This window comes from Vidua macroura, chromosome Z, assembly GCF_024509145.1.
Source record: "Vidua macroura isolate BioBank_ID:100142 chromosome Z, ASM2450914v1, whole genome shotgun sequence".
NCBI classification, from domain to species: Eukaryota; Metazoa; Chordata; class Aves; order Passeriformes; family Viduidae; genus Vidua; species Vidua macroura.
This window is the reverse complement of record NC_071611.1, coordinates 39,389,651-39,402,128: the sequence shown is the minus strand read 5'-3', so window position 1 is coordinate 39,402,128 and position 12,478 is coordinate 39,389,651. Positions and strand designations below refer to the sequence as shown.

General features: G+C 37.3%; 1 protein-coding gene across 1 annotated transcript in view; it reads right to left on the bottom strand.

Moving 5' to 3' along the window:
* PRLR (prolactin receptor) overlaps positions 1–11,726 on the bottom strand; it is a 98,182-nt gene extending 86,456 nt beyond the window's left edge. The window contains exon 1 of the mRNA XM_054003082.1: positions 11,653–11,726. The gene's annotated coding sequence lies outside the window, so the exon portion shown is untranslated. The remainder of the gene's footprint in view (positions 1–11,652) is intronic.
* Between the last annotated feature and the right edge of the window lie 752 nt (positions 11,727–12,478).

Here is a 12,478-nt window from a genome sequence, read left to right as displayed (position 1 = left end):
TTAATGAGGACTGAAACACTGAAATAGCCCTTGATAAAATTAAGAATTGGTCCTCACAATAAAGAAATAATATTTTTAGTAGATACAGGAGCCTCTAGGACCACCATAAGAAAGTTACCTCAAGGATGCAAATTAAGTCAGGAATGCATCTCAGTAATTGGAGCTGGGGGAGAACCATTCCAAGTCCCTGTGATTAAAAATGTACAAGTTGAATCAGATGACAAATTTGGGGTAAATGACTTATTGTTATTACCAGAGGCCGGAAATAATTTGTTAAGAAGGGATTTAATAATACCCCTAGGAATTAGGATAACCCCCCCATGAAAGAAAATTTATGGTCTGGAGATTAGTGACATCATATGGGATTCTGGTGAAATAGGAGTGTTAAATATTCAGTCCGTTAGCATTGAAATACAGAATAACTTCCCCTGAATTAGAGCTGAGAATAACAAATATACAAAGCCCCATTCAGTTTCTCTACAGAGTCCCAGGGGAAGAATTAATACATGACTGCACAGAGGTCATAGAGCTACACAAAAATATGTCCAGATTTAAGAGAACAGGAGTTACAAACAGGAGAAAAATTATTTATAGAAGGATCATCTAGAGTGGTAGATGGGAAAACTAAATCTGGGAATGCTATCATTAGTGGAGAAAAACTAGTAGGAAAGGAATCTGGTCCCCTTAGCCCATCCTAGGCTTGCATTATTTTGTGTGTTGCTATTAAAGGATTGGGAAGGGACTTGAAATATGCTTTTGGAGTAGTACACACTCTTAGAAAAGTTTAGAAAGAAAGGGGACTTATAAAAACTTAAAGAGAAATATTAATACACCAGGGATTGGTTATTTTTGCTATGCTTATTGTGATACCCTTGGCAACTGGCCAAAACCATAAAACTGCATGGGACAAAGTTCAAGAAATAGGAAGGGAGCAAGCAATGCAGGAACATGCAATGCAGAAACAAGTGATGATAAAACAAGCAGTGTCAGAGTAAACAATGAGAAAACAAACTATGCAAAACCAAAGTTCAAATAACTGTGATCCCTGTGAAAAATACAATCACCCTATATGGATCAGAGACAAGATGAAACCTGTGTTAGTGGCACATCCATATGTTAGTGCTGCCTGTTATGATTGCAGCAGCTTCATAGATGTTGTGTGTTAAAAATAGAAAAATGTACTGGGTAAGGAAAAATTTAGGATTCAATAAACGAGCTCCTTATCCTTATGGTGATCAAATTTCTCCTCAATATGATTTTTTTTTTGTTTGTTTCAAGAAAGATGAAAATAGAAACGATCCAAGTATAATTTTAAGAGGTATAATATTAAAGGAGAAAATAGATGAAAAACAAAAAGAAACAAAAAAGGATATAAAAAAGATCTCAGGGAAAGAATTAGAGGAACTGAATGAGTAGTACAAACAGTTAAAACAGTAGTAAAATATGAAGCTATCTTGATAACCTCCCTTGACTGGCTAACGATGAAGCAAAAAGCTGCCTTGAGGGAGAACAGCAATGACAGTTTATGACTTTATCAAAAGCAGAAACACAGAATAAAACACCCTACTTTTCCTTATCAGAGTTAGCAGCCATACAGAATTTAGGGGAAACTCTGAAAGGGACGGGCAATAGATTCTCCCTAATGGTAGGACTAAAACCCTTAACCAGACAGACATTGACAGACTCACTGAGGAACAAGAGCACTTTGTGATCATTTTTTTAAATTTTGTAAGTATATAAGAATATTTGAAATCAGAAAATAAATTACTATGGGGTGTCTCACACGCTAAAAAGTGAACAAAAAAAGATGTTGAGAAGTCATCCCTCTGGGGGCCACCATATAGTATACAGGCCATTTAAAAGGATCCAGAGGAATTTTACTGAATTACCCAGAGTGGGCAGGTGGAAATATCTATTGACTCAGTGGGTAGAAGCATTCCCTGTGGCTCGGGCTACAGCTCAAACAGTAGCCAAAATTTTGTTGAAGCATATTATTCCAAGATTTGGATTGCAATTTGAAATGATAAAACAAAATAATTTGGGGTAAAAGTTTTTATAGTAATAAATGTGTTTTATGTAGTTTGGCCAAACTAAGTGTGTGAGTGTTTAATATGTGTTATTTGTTTTGTTTGTCAAAGTAATTATGTTATAACAAAGGGAAAATATGCAATGTGTACCAAAGGCTAGCTAAAAAGTATAGTTTATGTCTACCAGAAATTTTTATACAAGCTACTAATTGTAAGCATTGAATGTAACTATTGCAAGGAGAAGTGGTATTAACATTGTCACAGGGGATATCCACCATCAGAGTTGTGTCCAGTGTATAAACACACTGATAAATCATACAGTAGTGAGCTCAATTGGAACATACAAACTACAGATGAAAAACATACCCTTGCAAGATAACAAACCACCAATTCCTGTACCACAACTTGTTAATTTTGTAAATTAAATTTTAACCTTTGCTCAAACACCAGCTTGCCATCAATTTTAGAATCACTGGGGCGAATAACCCCACTGTGTTCAGAAGCCGAACAACGTTGTGAAGAAGGAATTCACCATCTCTTGAGACACTAGGATCAGACACTAACACTAGCAACAGAGGTCCAGAAAGAAATAGACCACTGGACATGTGTTGGGCACAGCCTAGGTTGTCATCCATGGATTTGTATTGTCTGTACAGTTTAACTTGTAGTAGAAAGTAACCAAAATAGAAGAAGGGGAAAACCAACTGCTTTGTTTAACCTGCTTAAAATGCTTATGTGACCAGCTTACAATAGCATGCTTTTTTAGTGGTTTTTTAGGGACACGTTTAAGTAATAGAGATAGAACCTTTAATTCAGCTGTTCAATTAACAGAAGACAAACCACTGAGTTTTAGTTGTAATAGCCTATGAACAGGTAAGAGAGCAAGTGCGACATTCTACAGTAGATAATGGTGTTATCACCGACAGCTGTTGTGGGGAGGAAATCTACGTGCCACACCACAGATTCGTTCCTGGTGCAGATTAACATCACAAATGTATTTATTAGTGGCAAAGATGATTTAGTAATTATCCCCGATGTCAGAGTAGAAAGCAACCAATAAGTTAGATTTTATAACAAAATTTTTTGTATTGCTTAACTAAATTGTTTTAATATTTGTCTTATAGAAAAAAGTACTAAAACATTACCTGTAGTTAGCACATCTCCAAAGCTCCTTTTACTTAATAAGAAAAGAATTGTCAATTAACCCAGGGAAAGGGATAGGACAGTGCCTTGAGACTGTAAGTATCCTGTGCCATTAGCATTGTACCCAGGTGGGCTACACAGAAATAGTATCCTGTGCTATAATCATTGCATCCAAGGGGTAAGAGCAGAGATTAGCTCAAAAGAAATAGTATCAGCAATGAGGTTCCAGGACATAGACTCTGCTACCGAGAAGACTACTATCTCAGCCTTTGGCTGCAATGCAAGTGGCCTTGAGAGACGTAGAGAGTCAAAACTCCTGAGATACCTGCTCCTAACATGTATCATGATACCCTTTACATCTAGCAACCCCTGTAATAAATGCTACCAACTCATATGGGATGGCCACAATCTGATAACTATTTTCTCAGTACATCACTCTGTTGACACTGAATGTTATAACTATACAAGTTTAGATATTTGCCATAGAAATGGCTGAGCCTATTGGATGTGAGTTAATCTAGGATTAGGCAAATGGACACCTTTTAGCCCAGACTGCCCCACAGAAGGAGAATTCCCTTGTTTCCTGAAAAAGAGGAGAGTGGGGAGACTCAGAACAAAACCAGCAGGGCAAGAATAAAGGAAAAAAATCCAAGAGTGTTAAATAATCAATTAAAGCAGCAAGATAGCGACTGGGGTTTGCCAACCTCAGGTAGAAATCTTTTTGTGGACTTAATGCAAAAAATCACAACCAAGTTAGGTTTATCAAGATAATAAATTTGTGGGGGAACTAAAATAGTTGAAAGATAGCCATGAAGGGTGAAGGACTAGCTCCAGAACACTTTTTAAAAGGGAATTACACCCAAATTTCTGAGAAAATAAAGTAATTAGAGCAGTTTGTATAACTTGAGAAGGAAAGAACTATACCAAAGAAGTGGGACATATCCACTGCAAATCTACCTTAACTGTAAATTCAGATAATAGAACTAAGACCTGGTGGCCAAATAAAATTGATGGGTATTGGAGAATAACAAAGAGAAATTATTACAAGTGAGTCAATCAAATTAATCTATGCTGGTATAATAGTTCTAACCCTTACCATTCTATAGAAAATAGAAAATAATAGCTAACCCTTACCATTCTATAGAAAATGTAGAACCCTATTCAAATCAACCAGATAATATAACTAGAATGTAGAAGGCCCCTGATGGGATATACTGGATTTGTGAACAGCGAGTGTATAGTAAGTTACCCCAGAGGTGGAAGGGAACCTGTACTTTAGGAGTTATCCAACCCTCCTTCTTCACCCTGCTGTAGTCCAAGGGAAATCTGCTAGAGAATGCTCCACTTGATAAAGCCATGAACAATAACAAGACAAACCTAAACCTTTTGATAAGGAGCAGCTATAAACAGCAGGGGGCAGCTGAAAATGAATGGCCCACAGAAAGGATCACAGACTTCTATGATCCGACTACTTGGGATCAAAATAGAACCTGAGAATGTAGAACACCGCACTATCTTTTAAATCGACTGATAAAACTGCAAGTGGGAGTTGATATCATTTTAAATAAATCAGCAACCCAACAAAACATACACATGCTAGCACCAATATATCAAAATAAATTAGTTTTAGACTATTTAAAAGCAGACAAAATAAGAGTGTGTGAAACACATGATGTGTCAAAATGCTGTCTCAAAATAGATTACAATGGAAAAGTGTTAATCAAAAGTACCAAGAACTTCTTTAGGGAAGTCTAGTAGTTTATACTAGCCAGACTCATTAATGGAATTGTTGCCTATACCATATTTTATCTCCTGTGTTACATAAATAAAAATACTATGTATCAAAATTTATCAAAAAGAGAAACAAAGAAATGTGAAAAACTGGATTTTTGGGGATGTGGAAGATACCAAGATTCAGTCTTTTAATAAAAATCACAAATCAATATGATCAAAAGAAAAAATGGGGAAAATTGTGATAAATGAATATGATTCATTTGTAACTATTGTATACAATTGTAAGTATACCGATATTTTAGAAAATATTTGTTAAAAAGTAATAGAGGAAAAGGATATATAATTAGTGTCATGAAATAGGTATTCTCAGATATTCATGAGAGAATAAGATACAGGATGTATTTTGAGATAAGTAAAATCCCAACACAGAACAGGCCTCAGGATAATTAAAGAATCGGCCTTGAAATGGACAAAATTGGGATGATTCTAGGTGTCTATGAAATAATAAGGCTTATTTTTGGAATATAATGCTGGCTTCTATAACACAAGACTTGGGGCACATGTGCAACCTGTGGGGTTGTTCAAAGGACAGTGATGATGATGAGAAACCTTCATCGGAAGTGACTACCAAAAAGCCGAGAAGACCCCTTAGCAGCAAGTGGAGCATGCGTTATGCTGTATAGGGACGTAGATTTCAAGAATTGAAAAGAGGAGGAGATTTATGGAAAATATTGATGAATATGTATTAGCATACAGTATAAAAGTTGTGTTTGGATTCCTTTGTTTCTTGTATGGGAGGCAGGGTGTCATGGTTTGACGCAGAAGTGAATTTTTTAGGAAGTTGGTAGTCAAACTAATCAGTAATCAGGTTTAGATATTGGTATTTAGACTGACCACTGAAAGCATGGACACGCCTCTGAGAACACAGGGGGTTAAAATCAAGAACTCGAAGGGTAAGTCTCTCTTTGGTTCTGGTCAGAGTGCAGTGCAGACCTTCCCTGCCCGGCCACAGGCTGGGTGGGGGAGGGGAAGCCATGCGGCCTGGGAGAGGTAGGCCGGAGCCCCAGAGGGTGAAGGGGGCAGGGGGTGAAAGGAAGGGAACCAGGCTGCCCCATCCTCCCCCCCCCCCCCCTCCCGAACAGGACCGAAGGGTGGAGGAACACTGAGATGTCCCAGGCAGCCCCCCCCGGAGAGGAAGAGACAGAGAGCCTGGAGGCACCTGGGAATCGCTGCAGAGAAGACAGAGATGCGGGGGGAGACAAGTGCCAGCTGTGGGAGTGTGGGAGTTCGGCAGCCTGCTGTGAGATCTCAGGCCTGGTCCTGGGAGCCTGAGACTTTTAACCCTTTCCTGGGAAAGGAAAGCTTTGCAAAACACTATTCCTCCTCGATATGGAAGAGAAAGGAGACAGTCTGGGACTGAGATGTCAGAAGAAGATGAGAAAAAGAATTATATGTAAGAGGAGATGATGGAGTAACTTTTGACTAGACTTTTCTTGTATAGCCATAAACTGAACCAATCTCTCTTGCAACAGAGACTGCATTTTTAGAAAAATGCAATGGTTGGAGCCAAGAAAGTGCAGAAGTGGCAGTGACCTGCTTCAGCAGCTGCAAGTGCAGGAGTGGAGAAGAAGATCTCTGTTCTTGAGACCCTCGGCCCCAGGGGAGGGAAAAATGGGGGGGACTGTTCTTCCAAAACGAGAAACTGAACTGTTGTTCTTTTAGTTCTTAGTAAAACATCCTTAAAGGAGCCCTATAGGCAATCTGTCCATGCACAGTAGTGAAAACACTGTGACATGGGAAAGAGAGTGTCACACTAGCAGATTTCCTCTGGGCGGTTGCCATGTGTAACATAAAAACACAAGAAGTAGCAACTGTGTTTCCTGGGAGGTCTATGGAACAGGAGAGGCTCCTCTCTCCTTTAATAAACTGAGTATTGATTGACTGAAAGGTAGGAACCTGATTAAAAGTCCGAGTTATGTCTCATTGTAGTTATGTTAGAATGGGGGGGGGGGGGGGGAAGAGGAATGTTTTAGAAGGTTTTCATCCTAGATTTAGTGTGTGTGTTTTTTATAGTATTAGTAGTAGTTTAATAAAGTTTTTTTTTCCCTTTGTTATTAAGCTTAAGCCTACTCTGCTCTATTCCTGATCACATCTCACAACATTTATTTAAGACGGTGCATTTTTCATAGGGGCGCTGGCATTGCACCACCATCAAACCGTAACACAGGGTAAGAAAAACCCTCCCTGTACCCCGATCGATCGGTTTTGCTTATGCTTTTTCTGAAACACTGCCAGATTTCTTTTTTTATCTGCTTGATTATATTTGATTGTATCATTTTATATAAAATTGCTGCTCAATTAAAATTGTTGCTAAATCTTAATTTTGTGGTTTATTAAATTAGACATGTAAGACCTCATTCATAACATATATATATAGGGAGTGAACTTACTTATAAATAGTTACTTATTTTTTAACATACAACGTAATAATTACAGAGAGTTTGGGATCATTTGGCATTACTTAGGTTAAGCAGATATATGATGATTAGAATACAGAGATGACACAGGGCACATGAGGCAGGGCTTTTTCTGAAGAGAAGATTAGAAGACACAGCTTGAGTGACAAATAGAAAGGAAACTATTTTTGATCTTTCTTATATTAGGACAAAATAGTATGATCATACCCAATTACATTATCTAGACAAAAAAAAAAAATTATCCTTTATATTGTTGCTTAAAACAAAGGGCCACAGACTTTATCACTGAACCCATTTAATTAAACAAGATAGTTTAGTTAACAATTCTATTTAAATAAATATATAATTTATATATTAATATTTTAAAGACTTATCATTATTTTTAACTTAAAATACATACATTCTATTTTTTCCATTTTTATTCTATATTCACAAAACCATGATCCACCTACCTTTCATAAGGTAGGTAGAATTTATCCTATAATCACTGTAGTGAGTTGCTATTTCTTTTCTCTTTGTATCACGATTAAGGAATCTTTTTGAAGAAAAGCCTACTCTTTTTGCATTGGCTTTGTTGTATTCTCATGATTTACCAGCTAATGTTTAGGGGTGAAGAAAGAGCAACTGCAGCAATGCAATTTTTGGATGAGGCTGAGAGCAGATGTAGATTTGGCTACAAGTTTTCTTTGCTTTTCCAAAGACCATCTCCTCTTTCATCCAAGAAAGAAGGGTCACACTACACAGCAGCATCCAAAATGTGCTATTCATCAAACAGATGATCTGTTGTGAATTCTAAACCCTCCATTTTTTATATCATGACTGCCCCTGATTGTTCTTGCTCCAGTTAGAGGTCTGAAAGTTTTCAGAAATTATTGGTGCCAAGTTTATTGACTCTTTTTGTGGACCAGTACATACCTGCTCACAGGGAATGTTATGTATCACATGCTCACCAGAAGTGGAAATGTGACAATTTAAAAGCACTGTTAATATGGAATGACTTTGCCCTGAGGGAACAATGAATTTGGAAAGAGAATTGCCATGCCAAAAATCTTGGGTTACCTCAGGTTGTAAGGGGTTTGAAATTCAGGAGATTAGAAAATTTCTTAAGACAAGGAAGACAAATCATATCAGATGTAACAAATATGCTGAATGATATATTTTCAGAGATCATTATCTGTAAATCTAGAGGGATCATAATGATAATCTAATCTAGTATATACAATGGCAATAGGACTTAACCTAAGTGCAATCCTGAACAGCAGAGATATTTTAAAGTTTATTTTGAACGTTCATTCTTTCTCATTTTTAATTCACTAATTTAGAGTGCAGCAGGAAAAGAGAACAATTTTGCCTGCTTGGTCATATGCTGCTGCTAGGTGTGGGGTACATGCAGTACAGGAGAGGTCAGGCAGAGCCACAGCTGTACTTGGCAGGTACAAGCTGCAAGCGGGGAAATTACCAGTGGCTCTACTGGAAGTTTAAAAGTTTTAGGGCTAAAAAGTGATTGTAAATATAGCCTGATGGATATGAAAGTCTTTTAACAAATAAGTTTAAATTGAAGTTCATGTTAAATAGAGCCATTACCAACCTGTACCTATGATAGATAAAGCAAGGTCTCAGAGCAAGGTCATCACCTGTTCAATGAGACCAGGCAATATAAAAGATAAGAAGGCCAACAGAAACCTTCCTTCTCTCATTATTTAGTTTGTAAAAAAACTGTGCACCCTCGACTTCATAATGTTTAATTAAATTAATCTACAATGATAACTTAGGGTGAGAGTGAGGATTGCAGAATAGGTACAGCTGACCAATTAATAAATTATATTAAAATAATGAGGGCTACATCTTCAAAAAAATGAAAATCAACCTCAAGGTTGATCAACTAAGTTTAGCCTAACTGCCCATGCACCCTAAGTACAGACTCACAGAAGACTGACAGAAGATTTTTAATTCAGAGCTAGGCTAAGGAGAAATCCGATAGCAATCACAGATAAACAAGAGCAGAGACCAAACAAGGCATCCCTCTATAACTGTAGGAGAACAGTCTGTAAAAGTTCAGTGAGAAAGTCTTTGTAAGCGAAGTTGTTAGAGCATTAGATTAGTCCTATTTATGAGTACAGCCAAAAACTGAGGGTATAGTCTGAGCTGCCCTTTGATCTTACCTTGTGAAGCAAACTCTCTGAAAGGCAGCTCTACTGAAGAAATAAGTGGGAAACAAAAGTGGTGCTGAAGCCACAGAAAACTAAGGTTTTCTGGGAGGAATAGAAAATTTTGAAAGCAGGGATTACATAGCAAGAGTTTGTGACAAAACTCTAAAAAATCCTGCCAGAAGAATAAGAAGTCTATTGATATGTACAGGTGAGTATGTAAATATATAGAAAATAGAGAGTTTGTAAATTTGAGTGTCTTGAAATACCAGAATATTAGTTTCAAACACAACAAATGGAAGCCGAGTAGGGACAAAAGCATTTCTAGTGTTCTTTGAGTCTGTAATTAACCTGTGTCTGATTCTGGAGAAGAACGACACCTGGGAGGATAGAGGTTTCAACTCAAATAGTGATACAGCTGAATGAAGTGGCTGAACTCCATTTGCTTCACTGCCATAAGGATTGTGTGGAAGTCAAACTTCCACAATCTCTAAATGAAGGCCAGATCTTCCAAAAGCCCTATTTGTCCCCTGTTTCTGATAACTGAACTTTACTTGCTATGGGTGGGAATTGCAGATGGAGCCATAAACATGACACATTAAAAAGATGTGTTTTGCTGAGCAACAAAAAATTATGACAATACAATGTAAATAGCTGAAAGATTTTAATGCCCTTCTGAAAAATAAAGATGAAAATTCTGAGACTGACTTATCCTACTCAACTCAGTGAAAAACTCACTGGAAAACCTGCCCTTTCAAAGCATCACACCTTTGACACAAAAATTTAGTCTGGCACGTTTCCAGATTGATTTTAACAACAACAAAATACTGGGATTACCTATCAGTCTTTTTGCTCCTTGCTGGCTTTATGCTAACTGCATTTCTCCAGATTTTGTTTCCTTCCACAGTCTGTGTGCTCCAAGCCATTGTGGGGATTTACACACAGGGCTTTAACTAGGCTGCATTTTGTCACAAGAGACTGATGAGCGTTCACGCTGCAGACTTGCTGTGGATGCTTGGAGCTGCAAAACGTGCATGTGATAAATGGCTGCTTTCCCTACGCGGGTGTGCAAGCATTACTTGCCTGGGCAATCTGTCTGCCTGCCTTGGGAGAGTGCCTAGTGCAGCTCGACAATAGCAAGCCAAGTCTCAAAAGAAAAGACTGATAGCTGCAGCAGAGCATTTCTGCAGCTGAAATCTTACGCTGGTAACACGGACACAGAATCCACACAACTGTCTGGCAGGCTGCTGCGCTCTCTAGAGGGAACTCATAGCAAGGGAAACGGTATTCATTCCCAGAGTATTAATGCATTCCCAGGTGACTGTTGGAATAGTGAAAATGTTACAGATGTTGACGGTACAGTGTTTCAATAAAATACAGGGAAAATTGGCTAAAGAAATGCTCTTTGGATCAAAGCACATCATTTCCTTTACTACTTGCCAGTTCATTTACCAACCTTTCTCTCCATTCTCTCTGAGACCCATTTCTCTTCAGCCTTTCACTGCCAGTCTATGCCAATACCAACACATTCAGAAGATAATAACACAAAACAGAATATGATAACTAATGAATGTATATGCAGACACAAGGGAGTGTAACACAGAAGAATAAAATAATTACTAGGGAACATCAGATGGTGGAAGATATGATGGCAGTTACAGGAGTTCCAGGAGGATGTTTTCATTAATGAATAACAAAAATAAGGTATATTTAGGAAACATAAAATATGAATCAATATAATATAATATATTGATATATTATGAAATATTATGAGATTAGTACTACCAAGTGGATTAAAAAGGCTTTGAAATAATAAACACAGTCCAACTGTCACTTAAAAAAAAAAAAAAGTATACAGAAGGAGTGGCATCTCTGTGTCCACAGCTTATCAGTATTTAAAAAGAGAGATCACTGACTTACAAATAAAAATCCTTTTTTTCCTTTCTTAGAATGTGAGCCATATGATATTTACCATACCATATTAAGCTGAACTGATTTTACCTATTTCTCTAAGTTTTAAATTTCTGCTACGAGACCTACAGTCTACTCTGTCCTTCATAAAACATCAAACCCTTTACATGAAGGTAAACATACAGTAGGAACAGATTTAACTGCAGTACTTACTTTTGCCTGGTAATGAAATGTATGTTGACCCATGCCAGCTCATGAATGCTTCCTGAAAAAGGACTTGAAAATCCAGCATTTCAACGTGTTTCTCATATATTTAAAGAAGGAAAAAATCCAGAAAGAAAGAGGGAGAAAGACCCAAAAGAAAGATAAACAAAGAAAAAGCCGGTAAGCTTTAGAGCTCTGACTGCAAAATATTCAGCCTGGCAGCTCTGGGAGAAATACAACTCTGTGTACTTGTACATGCTCACCCCATTAGAGGAGGAGTCAGTTTTGCAACACTTATGTTCCTTGCTTCAGCCAAAACAGTGATTCTCTTCAGTGCAAGCAATGTCTGTAGTGTGATAGCTGTAGAGGTGAGAGGTGTACTCTGGAGTGTAGGAATGCAGCAGCAGAAAAAGAATAATTGGGAGCATCAGCTACATACTCTACAGGTTGTTGTGATTCCTTTTGAATGCTTATTGCCCATGATTTCTTTTTCTGAGGGAAACCTAATACCCCTTCAGTATAAACTGCATCCATAATGGTTTTTGTGTACCAGTAGTTCACGTTTTATATTTTAGAATAGCATTTTTTTTTTTTTGCAACAGAATGAAAGGTGTTGGCTTTACATCAAAAAGCTGATTAAACAGAAGTAAAAAAGTAATTTTTTTAGTTGGGAGAGCTATTATGCAATAAAGCTGTGAATTTTACTAATATAACTATTCAGTAGTAATCTAGCTCTACTTAACTAAAAACATTTCTACATATTCTTATAAGTGCTTTCACTGAATCTTATTTTTATCTTCTCTGTATTCAAGCCATTGAACTGAATATAAAATGA